The sequence below is a fragment of the Stegostoma tigrinum genome, chromosome 6 (genome assembly GCF_030684315.1).
Source record: "Stegostoma tigrinum isolate sSteTig4 chromosome 6, sSteTig4.hap1, whole genome shotgun sequence".
Classification (NCBI taxonomy): domain Eukaryota; kingdom Metazoa; phylum Chordata; class Chondrichthyes; order Orectolobiformes; family Stegostomatidae; genus Stegostoma; species Stegostoma tigrinum.
This window is the reverse complement of record NC_081359.1, coordinates 108,039,439-108,055,591: the sequence shown is the minus strand read 5'-3', so window position 1 is coordinate 108,055,591 and position 16,153 is coordinate 108,039,439. Positions and strand designations below refer to the sequence as shown.

Sequence of the window (16,153 nt, the reverse complement as noted above, 5' to 3'; positions counted from 1 at the left end):
CACTGGAAAAGACAATATAAAACAGGGGGTACAAATCTAAAGGGGGTGCAGGAGCAGAAGGACCCGAGTGCAGGCATGCATAGGTCATCAAAGGTGACAGTACAGTTGGGGAGCAGTTAATAAAGCACAGTGTTCTCAGCCTTATTCATAGGAGCACAGAATACCCGAGCAGGAAGGCGATGCTCAACTTGTGCAAGACCCTTATTAGAGTTCTGCTGCAGTGCTGTATACAGCTGTGGGCACCACATTATAGGAAAGATATCAAAGCCTTAGAGTGCAGGTTAATAAGAATGGCTCCAGGAGAGGAGAAATATCAGCGATGAGGGTAGATTGGAAGAAGAGATAAGGCGTAGAGCTGGATGAACACAGCAAATCGGAAGAAGTTGGGACTGCTCTCCTTGGAGAGGAGACGGCTGAGGGAACTTGATTGAGGTTTTTAAAATCATGAACCAGCTGGATAGAGTAGATAAAGGAGCTGTTCCACCTTGTAATACATAAAGAAAGAAAAGAGAGGGCACAGATTTAAAGCAAACAAAGAGCGACATAAGAAAATACTTGCTACACAGCAGTAGTTAGGGTCTGGAATGCACTGCCTGGGAATGTGATGGAGTCAGGTGCAATTGAAGCTTTCAAGAGGGGCATCGAGTTGTTATTTGTACAGAATAGCATGCAAGAGAATGAAGGAAAAGGCAGGAGATTGCCACTAGATACTAGAGCTGATGGGCTGAATGGCCTCCTTCCACTCAGAACAATTCTGTGTTGTGCTGAAGTCCCAGGAGTGCGATTTGTACCAACAATACCTTGATTCAGAGGCAAGAATGCTGATGAAGACAAAACACTGAGGATATAAAGAGGCAAGAAGAGGACAGTGATGGATGAAGATTCAGGTTTTTGCGGAGATATATGTAGGGAGACTTAAGCCTTTTGGGAGAGAGTTCAGAAGCGCTGGGACAGAGGTTGCATTTCAAAACAGACTGAGAGGAATTAGTGGAGGCTAGGAACGGAGAGACAGGCAGGCGGCACATGCCACTCTGATCCCTCAATAACGTGGAATACTTCTAATACTGCCAAGCAAGCCATCCAGTTCAAGGGGGCACATCCAAATGGTCAACTAATGCAGATCACCCACCCACCCCAAAATCCTATTGAAGAATTAAAGTGGGGGGTTGGGGGGGGGGGGGGGGGGGTTAGCGGAGAAACACACCCACATTCTGACCACCCTCTATGTGAAGAGAAGCCGGAGCTGGATTTGTTTATGGCTCTCTCACCCCGAGTCGGGAGGTGGTGATGTGGAGGTAACGTCACTGGTCTCAGAATCGAGAACGTCAAGCTAACACTCTGGGGACATGGGGTTCAACTCACAACCTTCCATTTCACAGATGGGGAACACGTGTAACTACAGTCAAAAGCCATAGTTTTAAAGGTAAGAGGTGAAAGATTTGAAAGGGGCAGATGGTACAATGACATTGGAATGGGAACCGTTGAGGAATATGGGCCAAATACTGGCAAATAAGATTAGACTCTGGTCCGAAAGGTCTCTATCCATGTTGTACAACTCTATGACCTTAAAATTGCAGTAGGAACTCATCTGGTTCACTAACGCCTTCTGGGAAGGAAATCTGCCAATCCTTACCTGCGTGTTACTCCAGACCCACAGCAATGTGGATGACTCTTGACTGCTGCCTACGTTGCAGGAACAGCATGATTTCTAAAATCTTTCCAAATGCTTTGAAATTGGACAATTTACGCCAGGTCAAAATACCCCCCCCCCACCTCCCCCCAACATTTCTAAAGCTCCATCTCGACACCAGCAGTATTCAGGGGGCCCCCACTGCTTAGGCGAAACCTCCTCAATCCCCACACTAAGGCAGGAAATAAAAGGGAAAGCTCTGAGCTATTAAACTGTCGCCAGAAGTCTGCTTGTGCAATCGCTTTAATAAAGGCTGTAAGCTCTCAGTTTTAAGATGCAGTCCTTGTGTTGTGGGTTTATTGTCACCCGACACTGCGTTGAAGGAATTCCATTCACTGAAGCTTGCAGTCCTGCTGAACTGCAGAGTTTGAAGAATATTGGTGCCAGCAGGGCTGAGTATTAATAACATGCCAGTAAATACCTTTATTGAATAAAAGACTCACGAGAACTGTCTAACAGACTGAACTAAAATGGGAAAACAGTAAATGAACTGGAGATGCCACATTATTCACAAGTTCCCCCCCACCACCGCTTCCCCCCCACCCCCCACAAAGGAAATGTTTCATTCCTATTCCTCTGCAGAATTCAATTCCTCTTCGCCTCAGGTGTGTCAAATGTGGGCAAGACAATACACTGTCTTATCGCCCTCCAAGATATGACAATGCAATTTCTCTGGAGGGGATGCAGAGGGAGATTCACCAGGGGGCTGCCTGGAATGGAGCATTTCAGAGATGAAGAGAGGCAGGATAAGCTCGGGCTGTTATCTTTAGAGCAGAGGAGGTGGAGGGGGGCTCCTTATAGAGATGTATAAGATTATGAGGGACATGGACAGGCTGGATAGAAAGCAGCTGTTCTCGTTCGCTGAAGGGTCAATAATAAGGGGATATCATTTTAAAGTCAATACAATATGGAGCTGGTTCAAGCAAGTCAAGCAGCAGAGGAGGAGAGTAGACATTTCAGGCCTAGACCCTTCATCAGGCTTGGGGAAGGGAGCTGGGAAGTAAATAGAAGAAAGAGGGGAAAGGTGGATGGGATGGTGATAGACAAGAACAGGAAGGGGTAATGGGTATTGGTCAGAGGGGAGGGTGGGGTGGATAGGTGGGACAGAACATGGACAGGAGGCGGGGATGGGTGGGGTGGTTGGACATTGGATGAAGTTGGGGTTGGGGGTGATTTCACAAACTGGCTGTAAGCTCCCAAGGTGGAATATGAGGTGTTGTTCCTCCAGTTTGTGTGTGGAATCATTGTGACAATGGACAAGGCCTGATCTGCTACATCTGTTGCTCCTGATGTGGCCTCTTCCACATTGGTGAGACCAATTACTGCTTTGGTCCACTTCAAGGAGCATCTGTGCTCTATATGCGATAACCAACACCACCTTCTGGTTGCCAACCATTTGAACTCTCCCGCCCACTCCCCGAGTGACATGTCCATCCTGGGCCATCTGCAAGTGTCACACAATAACTTTCTGGTTCCATGATATTGGAGTATTGTGTGTTCCACAGCCATCACCTGCAAACAGTGCAAATTCTTCAGCATGCCCTTGCACCTTGCCCCTCTCTCAGGATATTGGAATATTAAGAACAGATCCGATATTAAACACGGAGAGAAAAATCAGGACAGGAAATCAAAAGCTGGTTTGTCAGGAATGTCTTTAAAAGGAAGGGGGAGGGAGAGAAAGAGACAGACAGAGCAGAAGAACACTTTTGGGAAGGAATTCTCAAATTAAGTTCTTATGATCAGATGATACAGCCACTAATGGTGGAACACCGAAAATCAGAGATGTTCAAGCAGCTGGAAATGAGGGGGTACAGCTATACACATACACATACACCACTCAATAAAAGGAGCTCTGCCATGCAATAAGATCACGACTGATCAGTTTCTTTTGAATTCCACTCTCTCTCTCACCGTGAATAACCTCAGATTCTCCTGTCTAACAAGAATGTCTCTACCTCCGTCTTAAAAATATTCACTGACCCTGTCTCTTTGAGGCAGAATTCCAAAGTCACACAACCTCAGAAAAATTCTCTTTCACCTTAAATGGGTCAGCCCTAATTTTGAAACAGTGGCCCCTGGTCCTGGATTGACCCACAAGAGGTAGCATCCTTACCATATCCAGGATCTGAAATACTCCACCCAAATCACCCCTCACTCTTTCCAAACTCCAGTGGAAACAAGTCCAGTCTGTCCAAACTTGGCTTGGACAGGAACTTGCCGTCTCCAGGTATTGATGCTGTAAATCGCCTGCATTGACATCCCTCCTTAGATAAGGAATCCAAAACTGCACACAGTATGTGAGACATCTCACCAATGCCCCGTATAAGTGAGAAGTCACACAGCACCAGGTTACAGCCCAGAGATAGTAGGAACTGCAGATGCTGGAGAATCCAAGATAATGAGGTGTGGAGCTGGATGAACACAGCAGGCCAAGCAGCATCTCAGGAGCTCTGACGGAGGGTCTGGGCCCAAAACGTCAGCCTTCCTGCTCCTAAGATGCTGCTTGGCCTGCTGTGTTCATCCAGCTCCACACCTTGTTACCAGCATTATAGCCCAATAAGTTTATTTGATTTCATCTTGTGACTTCTGACATTTTCCACCCCAATGCAAGCACATCCACATCCTGCATTGTGAAGCTTAAAGTCCTTAATTTTATGTTCAATTTCTCTGCATTTTTTTTCCCCATTTTTCCTACCAAAAGTGAGCAGTTTAACAATTTCCAATGTTGTAGTCAATCTGACAGATTTTACCCACTAACTCCACCTCTGTCTTGAACTGTAACCTCCTGAAGTCCTCTTCATGACACATTTTCTTCCTTAGCTTGGAGCTGTCCGTGTGCATTTTCTATTTCATGGATTTGAAATGTATAAAGCTGAAGTCCCAACTCTCTCCAGCATTCAATAGGATCACAGCTGTTCTGACATTGCTCACATCCACCTCCTTGTCCTTGCCCTGTAATCTTTGATTCCCCAACTGATCAAGACTCAATATCAGCCTCAACTATTCACAAAGACTCTGCCCCACAGCTCTCTGTGGTGCAGAGATCAAAGGACAATCAGAAGATTTAACAATACCCTCTGGCTGGCTGGCTAGCCAAACATGATCTTCTCTCCTTAAGTTCCTACTTTCCAAAATAACCTTTTATGCAGTACTTTGTCAAATGCCTTCCTGAAATCCAGGATCCACCTTTATCCACCCCACATTACATCTTCAATCAACTCCAATAAATTTATTAAGCATCATTTAGTTTACACGAAACAATACTGACTCTTCCCGGTTGCATTTTTCTGAGCATAGAGATACAATCGTTCCAAATTCGAACATGGGAGGCGATGGCCTAGTGGTATTATCACTGGCCTGTTAATCCAGAGACCCAGATAACATTCTGGGGTCCCAGGTTTGAATCTCACCAGGGCAGATGGAGGAGTTTGGATTCAAAAAAATATCTAGAATTAAGAATCTAATGATGACCATTGTCGATTGTCGGAAAAACCCATCTGGTTCACTAATGTCCTTTAGGGAAGGAAACTGCCATCCTTACCTGGTCTGGCCTACATGTGACTCCAGACCCACAGCAATGTGGTTGACTCTGAACTGCCCTCTGGGCAATTAGGGATGGGCAATAAATGCTGCTTACCCAGTGACACCCTCATCCTGTGAATGAATAAAAACATTTTCCCCATGACTACCATTAACTGACCTAGAGTTTCCTGTTTTCTGCCTTCTCCCATCCTCAACAGTAGGGTTAGTTTTACTACTTTCCACTCTGACAGAATCCAGTCATATTGCCCCTTGAAGGCCAGAGGATGAAGTCTATCAGGAGCTGGGGACCTGGCAATCCACAGCACCATCAGTTTGGTAAATGCTAGTTCACTATGTTCCCTCCACATCTTGATTTACAGCTATTACTGGGATCATCGGTAGTGAAGAGAGATACAAAACGTTAGGTCCTTTCATCTGCTGCTTCTTTGTATTCTATGATTAATTTCCCATTCTTATTCTCCATAAGGCCAACACTTACTTTACTTCCCCTTTTCCTTCTTAAATATACGTGGAAACTCTTGCTATCCAGTTTTACATTTCTAGCTGGCTTCCTCTAGTACTGTGTCCTCATTAACTTGTCAATCCCTACCTTCCTTTCCATTCTGTAACCATCTGGAGGTCGAACAGCTCAGTTGGCAGGACATTTACCACACCAAAGGTCTCAAATTCGCAAACTCACATGAAACATGGTGGCCTTCAGGTTAAACCGTTACCAGTCATCTCTAATGAGAGTACAGTTCTCTTGCCCTCTAAACTTTAGCTTAACCTAGACTTTGTTGTAGTTTAGGAAATACAGTATTCAATTTGTGCACAGCAACATGGTAATGATGAGATAATACAGTGTTAGAGATGGAACACAAAAGTGATAGGATATTATCCCAACAGAGACGTACTGCTGATGCCGTAAAATTATATAATTATAAATATCTGGAATATTCAGAACAGTTTTGGGCCCCAGATTTAAGGCTGGATGTGTGGACCTTGGAGGGATTCCAGAGGAGAATTACAAGAACGATCCCAGGGATGAAAAGCTTGTCATATGAGGAGAGGTTAAGGTCTCTAGGTCTGTACTCAAAGGAGCTGAAGAATGAATGAGGGGGCAGGTGGTGGGGAGTACAATCTGGTCTGAGCTTACAGCATAGTAAGAGGCTTGGACAGAGTGGATGTGGAGATGATGTTTCCACTAGGAGTAGATGCTAGGGCCCAAGGGCACAGCCTCAGGGTGAAGGAACGGTCCTTTGGAATGGAGATGAGGAGGAATTTCTTCAGCCAGAGGACAGTGAATCTGTGGAAGTCATCACCACACAGAGGGCTGCAGAGGCCAGGTCCTTGAGTGTCTATAAGGCAGAGGTAGTTAGGCTATTGATCAGGAAGGGGGTCAGAGAGATTGCAGGGAGAAAGGGGTTGAGAAACAGCTCAGCTACAATTGAATGGGGCAGCAGACCTGATGGGCTGAATGGCCTAATTCAGCTCTATTACAATCTCACAATGAACGTTCACCAGTGCACTCCCAGCTCCTCCGTTGTGCAATGAGATATTTGTCACTCTGGATCACAAACCAGAGCCCCAAAAAGACTGAGCTAACCAAAGACTACACCAACCAAAGACCAGATTCCAGATGCAACTGGTTGACTTTAAAATACTTCAGATGCCCTACGGACGTGAAGGGAGCTCCATCAACTTTTCCTTCTTTCCAAGGCTATGCCAGCTGCCTTCAGAGGATGAAATTGACTGGACGCTTTATGACATTTCACATGAACTTCAGCCTGCTTTATAAAGTGCTTTTATTCGTGTGCTGTGGGGTGTTTACAGGAAACCAATTAGGCCCTGCAAGGAACTTCATGCTCCAGTTCACATTCTCAGATAACAGTCTCCTAAAGCAGGGAGCAAACAGAAATATTTCTTAATAAAAAGATCTGCTGGAGCACTTAAAGGCACGACAACAAAGGCTGCTCACAATGTCCACATAGCCTTCAGTGCCTCATCAATCTTTCTTCCTACTTCCATCCATTAGGCTGCAGGGTTCCCAAGCGGAATAGGAGTTGCTGTTCCTGCAACCTTCGGGTGGCATCATTGTGGCACTGCAGGAGGCCCATGATGGACGTGTCATCTAAAGAATGGGAGGGGGAGTTAAAATGGTTTGCGACTGGGAGGTGCAGTTGTTTATTGCGAGCCGAGCGGAGGGGTTCTGCAAAGCGGTATGACATGTCCATCATCGGTCTCCTGCAGTGCCACAATGATGCCACCCAAAGGTTGCAGGAACAGCAACTCATATTCCGCTTGGGAACCCTGCAGCCCAATGGTATCAATGTGGACTTCACCAGCTTCAAAATCTCCCCTTCCCCCACCACATCCCAAAACCAGCCCAGCTCTTCCCCTCCACCCACAGCATCCCAAAACCAGTCCAACCTGTCTCTGCCTCCCTAGCCTGTTCTTCCTCTCACCCATCCCTTCCTCCCACCCCAAGCCGCACCTCCATCTCCTACCTACTAACCTCATCCCTCCTCCTTGACCTGTCCGTCTTCCCTGGACTGACCTATCCCCTCCCTACCTACACTCTCCTCTCCACCTATCTTCTTTTCTCTCCATCTTTGGTCCGCCTCCCCCTCTCTCCCTATTTATTCCAGAACCCTCACCCCATCCCCATCTCTGAAGAAGGGTCTAGGCCCAAAACGTCAGCTTTTGTGCTCCTGAGATGCTGCTGGGCCCGCTGTGCTCATCCAGCCTCACATTTTATTATCTTGGATTCTCCAGCATCTGCAGTTCCCATTATCACATTAGTGAACCAGATGAGGTTTGATAAAAATCCAACAAACTCAATGGTCGTCACTAGACTAGTTTTTAATTCCAGGACCAGCTGGACGAGTGAGTTTAGATGCTAACCAGGGAGACACTTCAATAAACACATCATTACCGCTCGTTTCACATTCGCTGCAGCAATGGTGCACATTTGAGCAAAATGATAAATGAGAACAAGTGAAACAACTTTTTAAAACTATAATGACGTTTTTAAAACACGCCTGCGCTCATCATTCTGAGTCAGTAAAACAGTAGAGAGGGTAAGATTAATCTTTAACGCAAGAGGGCCTAGTTCCATCCCTAAAATGGTGTCAACTGTCCAGCTCACTTTCCCATAAAGCAGGGGCAAGCGCTTGATGCCGAAGCAGAGACTTGAGAGAGGGAGAAATGATTGAATCTGAAAAACAGGAATCTACATGAAATAAGGGAGAGAGGACAGCAGGCAGGCAATTAGTAACATTTCACAGATAATTATTTCTCTCGCACATCTTCCTCAGCTCCTTTACAACTGTCTCTGCATAGAATCATTGAATCCCCCTACAGTGTGGAAACAAGCCATGCAGCCCAACATGTTCACACCACCCCTTCGGACAGCATCCCACCCAGACCCACTCCCCTAACCCTGCATTTCCCGTATCTAACACACCGAACCTAAAGATCCCTGGGCACTGTGGGCTATCTTCTATGTTTCTGGAGAGGAGGAGGGGCGGAAGAAACCAGAATTGGGAAAAGCATTCTTTTCTTCTTCATCTCTTTTCACATTCTTTCTCTACCCCACCCCACCCAACTCTCAAATTGCCAGATACCCATCCTCCATTGACTGGCTCTCTCTCTCTCTCTCTCTCTCTCTCAAAATTTCCGGTCTGTTCCTCTCCTGCAGTCCACATCTCTCACCACTGAAGAAATCTAAAACAATCCTCCAGTCCTGACATAAAGGGTTTCAGCCCAAAACATTGACCCTCCAGGTCCTCTGATGCTGTCTGACCTGCAGTCCTTTCCCAGCCTCACACCCACAGACTCATTTCTGGGCACACCACACTGGGCAGGATGCGGATTCTGATGATTTGCTGCTTGTGTTTTGTCTGTCGTCATCCTCTGTTTTTAGTCACCACGGCTGAACGAGGCCAGGCCTGAGAGGGTCAGTCAGCATCCTCGGGGACTGGTCTCGGCCCTTGGCCTTCCTGTTTTTATTTACCCAGAACGTCTTTGCTGTCCCGCAGCTTCCACAGACCATTCTCCCCCCGCCACCCTGAGACGGCATTGACAAACACACAAAGCAGGATCTACCGTGGGCACAGCAGCCTTTCGGACCCTCATTCATCCACGTCCTGCTCTCAGTTTGCCCTGGCACATTCCTGGGGAACTGGAGATATGAGATAGGAAGAAACTATTTGGTCTTTTTGCAGGCTCAATAATGAGGGGGCATAATTGTCAAGTGAGAGGCAGGTGAATTAAAAGGTGATTGGAGGAACACCTCCTTCGCCCAGAGGATGGTGGGGGTCTGGAAGACAAGGCCTGGGAGGATTGTTCAGGTAGGAAACCTCACCACATTTAAAAATGACTTGCATGACCACTTGAACTGTCATAATATAGCGCACTACAGCACAGAAACAGACCCTTTCGCCAGTTGTGCCAAACATGGCACCAAATTAAATTAAGTTAATCTCTTCTGCCTGCCCTTGGTCCACATCCCCCACTCTGCCACTCCTAGCCACTACCCGTGGCAGCACATTCTAACTCTCACTATTCTCTTGAAAAAAAGACTTGCCACTCAAAATAAAAACCGAAAGAGCTGCAAAAGCTATAAATCAGGAACAAAAACCAAATTGCTAGAAAAGCTCAGCAGGCCTGGCAGCATCTGCGAAGGAAAACACAGTTAACACTTCGAGTTCGGTGACCCTTCCTCAGAGCTTAACCGTTCTGAGGAAGGGTCACTGGACCCGAAACGTTAACTGTTTTCTCCCTCACAGAAACTGCCAGACCTGCCGAGCTTTTTGTTTTTGTCACTCACGTCTCCTTTGAACTTTACCCCACTTGCCTTAAATACATGCCCCTTAGTATTAGAACATTCAAGGCTATGGGCCCAGTGTAGCAAAGTGGGACTCCTGTACGTTCCAGTCTATTTTGGTGGTACAGACTTGTTGGGCTGGAGGGGCTTTGCTGTGCTGTAGGATTCTGACCTCCCTGCTCTCATAAACTCAGCCTCAGCTGATAAAAACAAGTGTCCCATACGTCTTCTTAACTCCCCTTTTAAACTGCCCTACCACCTTCAAAGGATCAGTGAGCAAGCACCCCAAGATGCAGCACAGTGGCTCAGTGGTTAGTCCTGCTGTCTCATGGCGCCAGGGACCTGGGTTCAATTCCAGCCTCGGGTGACTGTGTGGAGTTTGCACATTCTGTCTGCGTGGATTTCCTCCGGGTGCTCCGGTTTCCTCCCACAGTCCAAAGATGTGCGGGCTAGGGTGGATTGGGCATGGCATTACAGGAAGCGGGTGGGATGCTCTTCAGAGGATCATGTAGACTCAAAAAGCCTCTATCTGCACTGTAGCAATTTTATAGAAATTCTAAAAACGTTTGTTTTCCTCTGGGCTTCCTCGTGTCTTGTCATTTGACAGAGTATTCGCTTGACTCATTACTTCTTCCAAAGCTATATTCCATCTTTCAAGGATCTGCCAACCTGACCAATCCATTGGGATAACAAGATGTAGAGCTGGATGAATACAGCAGGCCAAGCAGCTGGAAAGCTGATGTTTCCGGAAGGGTCTAGGCCTGAAATGTCAGCTTTCCTGCTCCTCTGACGCAGCTTGATCTGCTGTGTTCATCCAGCTCTATACCTTGTTATTTCAGATTCTCCAGCATCTGCAGTTCCTACTGTCTCTGGCCAATCCATTGATATCCTCCTGTAACCTAAAACCTTCCTCCTCCTATCAGCTTCTGGCCAAAGTATCATTCGCAATCGTAATAATCATCCTCCCAATTCTCATCATCATTTATAAACATTACAAACAATAAAAGGGACAAGGTACCGATCCCTGTGATACACCAGGATCCAGTCACACAAAATCTTCTATCACTGAGCTCTGTCCCTGTCATTAAACCAATGTTGGATCCAACACGCCAAGTTACCTTGGATCCCATGAGCTTTTATATCCTTTATCAGTTTCTCCTGTGGGCCTTGCTGAAATCCATTTACATTACATCAACTGCCTTACTCTGATTCGAATACCTCCGTCAAAAATTCCACCAGATTTGTTAAGCATGACCTCCCTCCGACAAACCTGTGCTAACAACCCCTGATCAAACCTCGCCTCTCTAAAAGATGATAAATTCTCTCCTTCAGAACTTTCTCTGATGGTTACCCTACCATTGACGTTAGCCACAGTGGTCTGTAACTCCCTGGTCTATCCCCACCATTCTTCGTACAAGTTAGAACCATAACAGTCATCCTGCAGTCTTCTGGCAACTTCCCTGTGGCCAGAGACTACTTAAAAATTTGGGGCACGACCTCTATAATTTTGTCCCGCAGCTCCCACAACAGGCTGCAGTATAACTTGTATAGACTTGGGCATTAGTCCATTTGTACATCAACCATAACGTCCAATGCCTCATTGCTTGCATCAATCTGCTCAAGAAGTTCAATGCATCTTCTAAAACCCAGGTCTTGCTTCTCCTCCCTTTCAGAAGACAGATGTTGAGTACATGTTTAAAACCCTACTAATGTTCCGATTGCACACACGGATCGCCCTCTTGGTCCTTAACCGGCCCTAATCTTGCCCTGGTGGACTTCTTGCCCTCGATATATTTAATAAACGTCTTGAGATTCTCTCTAAACTTGCCGACTGCAGTTTTCCCATGCCCCCTCTCTGCTTACAGTTGCTTCCTGGAGTTATCTTTCAGGAGAAATCAGAGCTCATGGCCGACCTTCGGAACAACTCGAAACAACAAGTCTGCTTTTTCTCCACAGATGCTGCCAGACCTGCTGAATTTCTCCAGAACTTTTCGTCTTAGTTGCAGATCTCCGGTTTGTTGTTTTATTTGAGGATACAGCAGGTACAACTTGGCTTCTGGACATGGAAATGAATGAAATAGATGTAGACGCAGGCCATTCGGCCCCTTGAACTTTCCCTGCCATTCCTAAAGATGAACGCCGATCTAATTACTCCATATTTCTGCCAACCTCCTATAACCATTCAGCCCCTTGCCCATTAAGAATATAGAAACATCAAAGATCGAAGCAGCAGGCGGCCATTTGGCCCTTCAAGCCTGCTCTGCTATTCTTCACGATCAAGACTGATTGCCCAACTCAATAGCCTAATCCTGCTTTCTCTCTACAACCTTGGGTCCCATTCACCCCAAGTACTATATCTAGTCACCTCTTGAATACATTCAATGTTTTGGAATCCACTGCTTCCTGTGGTAATGAATTCCACAGGCTCACCACTCTGAAGAAATATCTCACGTCAGTCCTAGATGATCTACCCTGAATCCTCATACTGTGACCCCTGGTTCTGGACGCACTCTCCCTGCATCTACCCTGTCCAGTCCTGTTTGACTTTTTCTAAGTCTCTAGGAGATCCGCCTCAATTTGACTGAACTCCAGAGAAAACAATCCTAACCTAGTCAATTTCTTCTCATACATCAGTCCCGCCATCCCCAGAATCAGCCGAGTAAATCTTCGCTGCATTCCCTCGAGAGCAAGAGCATCCTTCCTCAGAAAAGGAGACGAAAACTGTACACAATATTCCAGGTGGGGCCTCACCAAGGCCCTGCACAGCTGCAACAAGACATCCCTGCTCCACCTCTGCCCAAAATGCGTTCAAAAACTCTACTCCCACCACCTGGGGTTACAGTTTTGTACTGATGAGATGGAATCTACCACCACTTCACTTCACCTCGCCACCCGCTTCCCAAAACGGCTCCTTGTCTGACTTTGTGCAGATCAGTCCGTCATTGGCAATGACTCAGAGACGAGGGTTAAAGGCGATTAGGCCAAGGATTATGCAGATTGCACATGCAAAAACTTATTTAGAAACTCAGCCCGCAATGAAACAAACTTCCATCACAGCCCCCTTCCCTCGCCTCAGCTCAACTCCATGTCCCCTTCCGGTCTCAGTGCCCTCCTCTACTTCAAATTCAAAGTGGCTGAGGAGGTAACTCCCATTCCTCACGGGGTCCGTGGCCCATTATTTTTTAAATGGAGTCTTTCTTATATGCTGTGAGTGGGGTAGAGGGAGGGGGGAGGGTAGAAGCTATCAGAAATCCTACTGAAATCTCTGATTCTATCTGCATGGATTGGTTTATGTTGCGTACACTGGAATAAGGACTCCATCCCAAAGGCAGAGCCATTCCAAAAGGTCCTCCTTGTGGGGGTCCTTCATGTCCCACCGTGTGGTGGGTCACTTGTGCTGAGTGCGCTGACTAAACCCTCACATTACTGAGAACCTGACCCCTTTCTGATACTCCCCAGAGGTTCCCTGGGACAATGACCAACAGAGGTCATTGTCGCAGTGGCCTCAATGCTATAAAGATGCAGAGGAACAGAGGAACATGCTCCAGGACCAGAAGCAACCTCCAGCAGCTGCCGCACAGATTTCGAATGGAGGGGTCGCGGCTGAGGGTCCCTTGGGATATGGAGGCCCAGAGTCTCTCAACCTCAGTGCCACTTCCACCCGATGAGCAAGGCTGCCCCTGGACACTGCTACTGTTGGCGCCAACAGCTGGAGCTGGACCTGGACCTAACAAGTGGGTGCCCAACCTGTCCCAGGAGCTAATGGGAACTGCAGACACCTCCCCCTCTCTCCCCATTTATTTCAGACCTATCCCCTCCTCCCACCTCAAGCCGCACCTCGACTTCCCACCTACTAACCTCATCCCGCCCCCGTGACCTGTCCGTCCTCCTGGACTGACCTATCCCCTCCCTACCTATACTCTGCTCTCCACCCATCTTCTCCTCTATCCATCTTCAGTCCGCCTCCTCCTCTCTCCCTATTTATTCCAGAACCCTCTCTCCATCCCCCTTTTCTGGTGAAGGGTCGAGGCCTGAAACGTCAGCTTTTGTGCTCCCGAGATGCTGCTGGGCCTGCTGTGTTCATCCAGCCCCACACTTGGATGTCCCAGGAGCTGCCAAGGTTCTTCTTACTTTATTCTTTCATGAGAGGAGGGCATCGCTGGCTACACAGCATTTAATGCCCCATCACTAATGATCCAGAGGGCAGCTAAGAGTCAATCACATTGCTGTGGTCTGGGGTCACAAGGCCAGGCCAGGTAAGGATGGCAGTTTCCTTCCCGGAAAAAGACATGAATGAACCTGATGGACATTTTTTCCGGACAATCAGCAATGGATTCATGCTCATCAGTAGACTCTTAATTGCATTTTTTTAAAAATTCAACCATCTAATACCAATAGCCTATCACCTCCCCTCAGTGACAGCTGCACGAGGTTTTTAAACCAGGGACCTGTGTGCAATCTCTCAACCCTCGGCCCACAAACGTCTCAAGGCAGTCATTGATACAACTTGACCAAAATCACATCACGCTTCCCTGTGATGAGTGAGGCGCTATAATCTGGGTAGGAGGCTTTATCAACATAGGCCCAGCGCAGGGTTTTACATTGTTATGGAATCCCCACAGATCTGGAAACTGGCCATTCGGGCCAACTAGTCCACACCAACCTCTGAAGATCGTGCCACGCAGGCCCATTCCCCCCTACCCTATTCCTGCAGCCCTGCATTCCCCATGGCTACCTCACCTAAAATTCACATGCCTGAACACTACGGGTAACGTGGCATGGCCAATCCACATGGCCTGCACATTGTTGGACTGTGGGAGGAAACCGGAGCACCCGGAGGGAACCCACACAGACACAGGGAGGATGTGCAAACTCCACACAGACAGTCACAGCCATCCACGTCGCACTGAGGAGGCTATATCACAAAACAGCCAACTTCATCAACACAGAGGATTTTGCTCTGATTGATGTAGGAGTCATCTGTGAATCACTGGAACCACATCTGAGAATTGAAGACCAGGCACCCCCTACAACACCCCCACTACCCCCAGCCACCAAGTGGAATCACTATGTTGTCCACACCAACCTGGCTCATTTTAAGCAAGAGGAATACGTGACAAAATAAAGGCAGGGAATGGAGACACTGTTTGAACACACAGCTTTTGAAGGGTCTTGTCCGTGTTTAACCTTCATGCACAATTGGGAAGATGCCAGGTCTCTCCCTTGGAAAAATGACTGCCCTGGTCATGCTCCCTCTGTCCAGCTGTGCAATGCAGCAGTTGCCAGAACATACATTTCAGCAAAAGCAGAAATGCAGTAGATTCATTTCATTCCACAGGCAGGGAAACATATCTATCTGCCAACATCATGTGTCAGACAATCAGGGCTTGTCTAAGTGTGATAACTAATTTGTACCATTAAGATCCCACAACTGACCACAAGATAATGACCAGGCTGCATTTCACATCTAAATGTTACACTGATCGAGAGAAATAGGTTAATCATATCTTATTGTTAGTTCACAACTTCACTTAGGTCTTATGGTCCTATATAGCAGTGGAAAAATAGATTTTAGTTTTCGGCTCTAAAGGTCAGGAAGTCATTTTCGAACAGTGAAATAGGGAAAAAGCAAGCAGCAGTTCCAAGGAATCACAGGACTGGACATAAACCAATGGCGAGGTACCAGAGGAGGCTGTGACTTGGGTGTTTGCTGGAGTTTTATAACTCAGAGGTGTAAGTAGACTCAGAAGCAGGTTGATACAGGGAGAAAAAGAAAAGCCCTTAACATCAGAGGTGCCGTTATTGACAGTCTAAGCAATCAAGGCTGGAAAGTAAAAAGTACCCTTGGCTACTTCAACGAAAGCCAGGAACAGAAGGCTGTGTACAAAGTAATTCTGCAAGGCTCATGGAGACCTAAGGCTAAGAAACCCATGTTAAGCAATAGGTGAGCTCAGTTAGCAGTTGGCTTATGGGCCTCAGACATTTACTGAAGAAAAGAGCAATTGAGTGAATACAGAAATTTGCCAAACTGATACCAATTACAGCTGTGTGAACAACCAAGGAGCTTTATCATGAAGACAGCAATGACATTTGACAGACGTCTGATATTCTGT

General features: G+C 46.9%; 1 protein-coding gene across 5 annotated transcripts in view; it reads right to left on the bottom strand.

Moving 5' to 3' along the window:
* gdpd5b (glycerophosphodiester phosphodiesterase domain containing 5b) overlaps positions 1 to 16,153 on the bottom strand; it is a 203,535-nt gene that overhangs the window by 87,417 nt on the left and 99,965 nt on the right. The window lies entirely within an intron of this gene.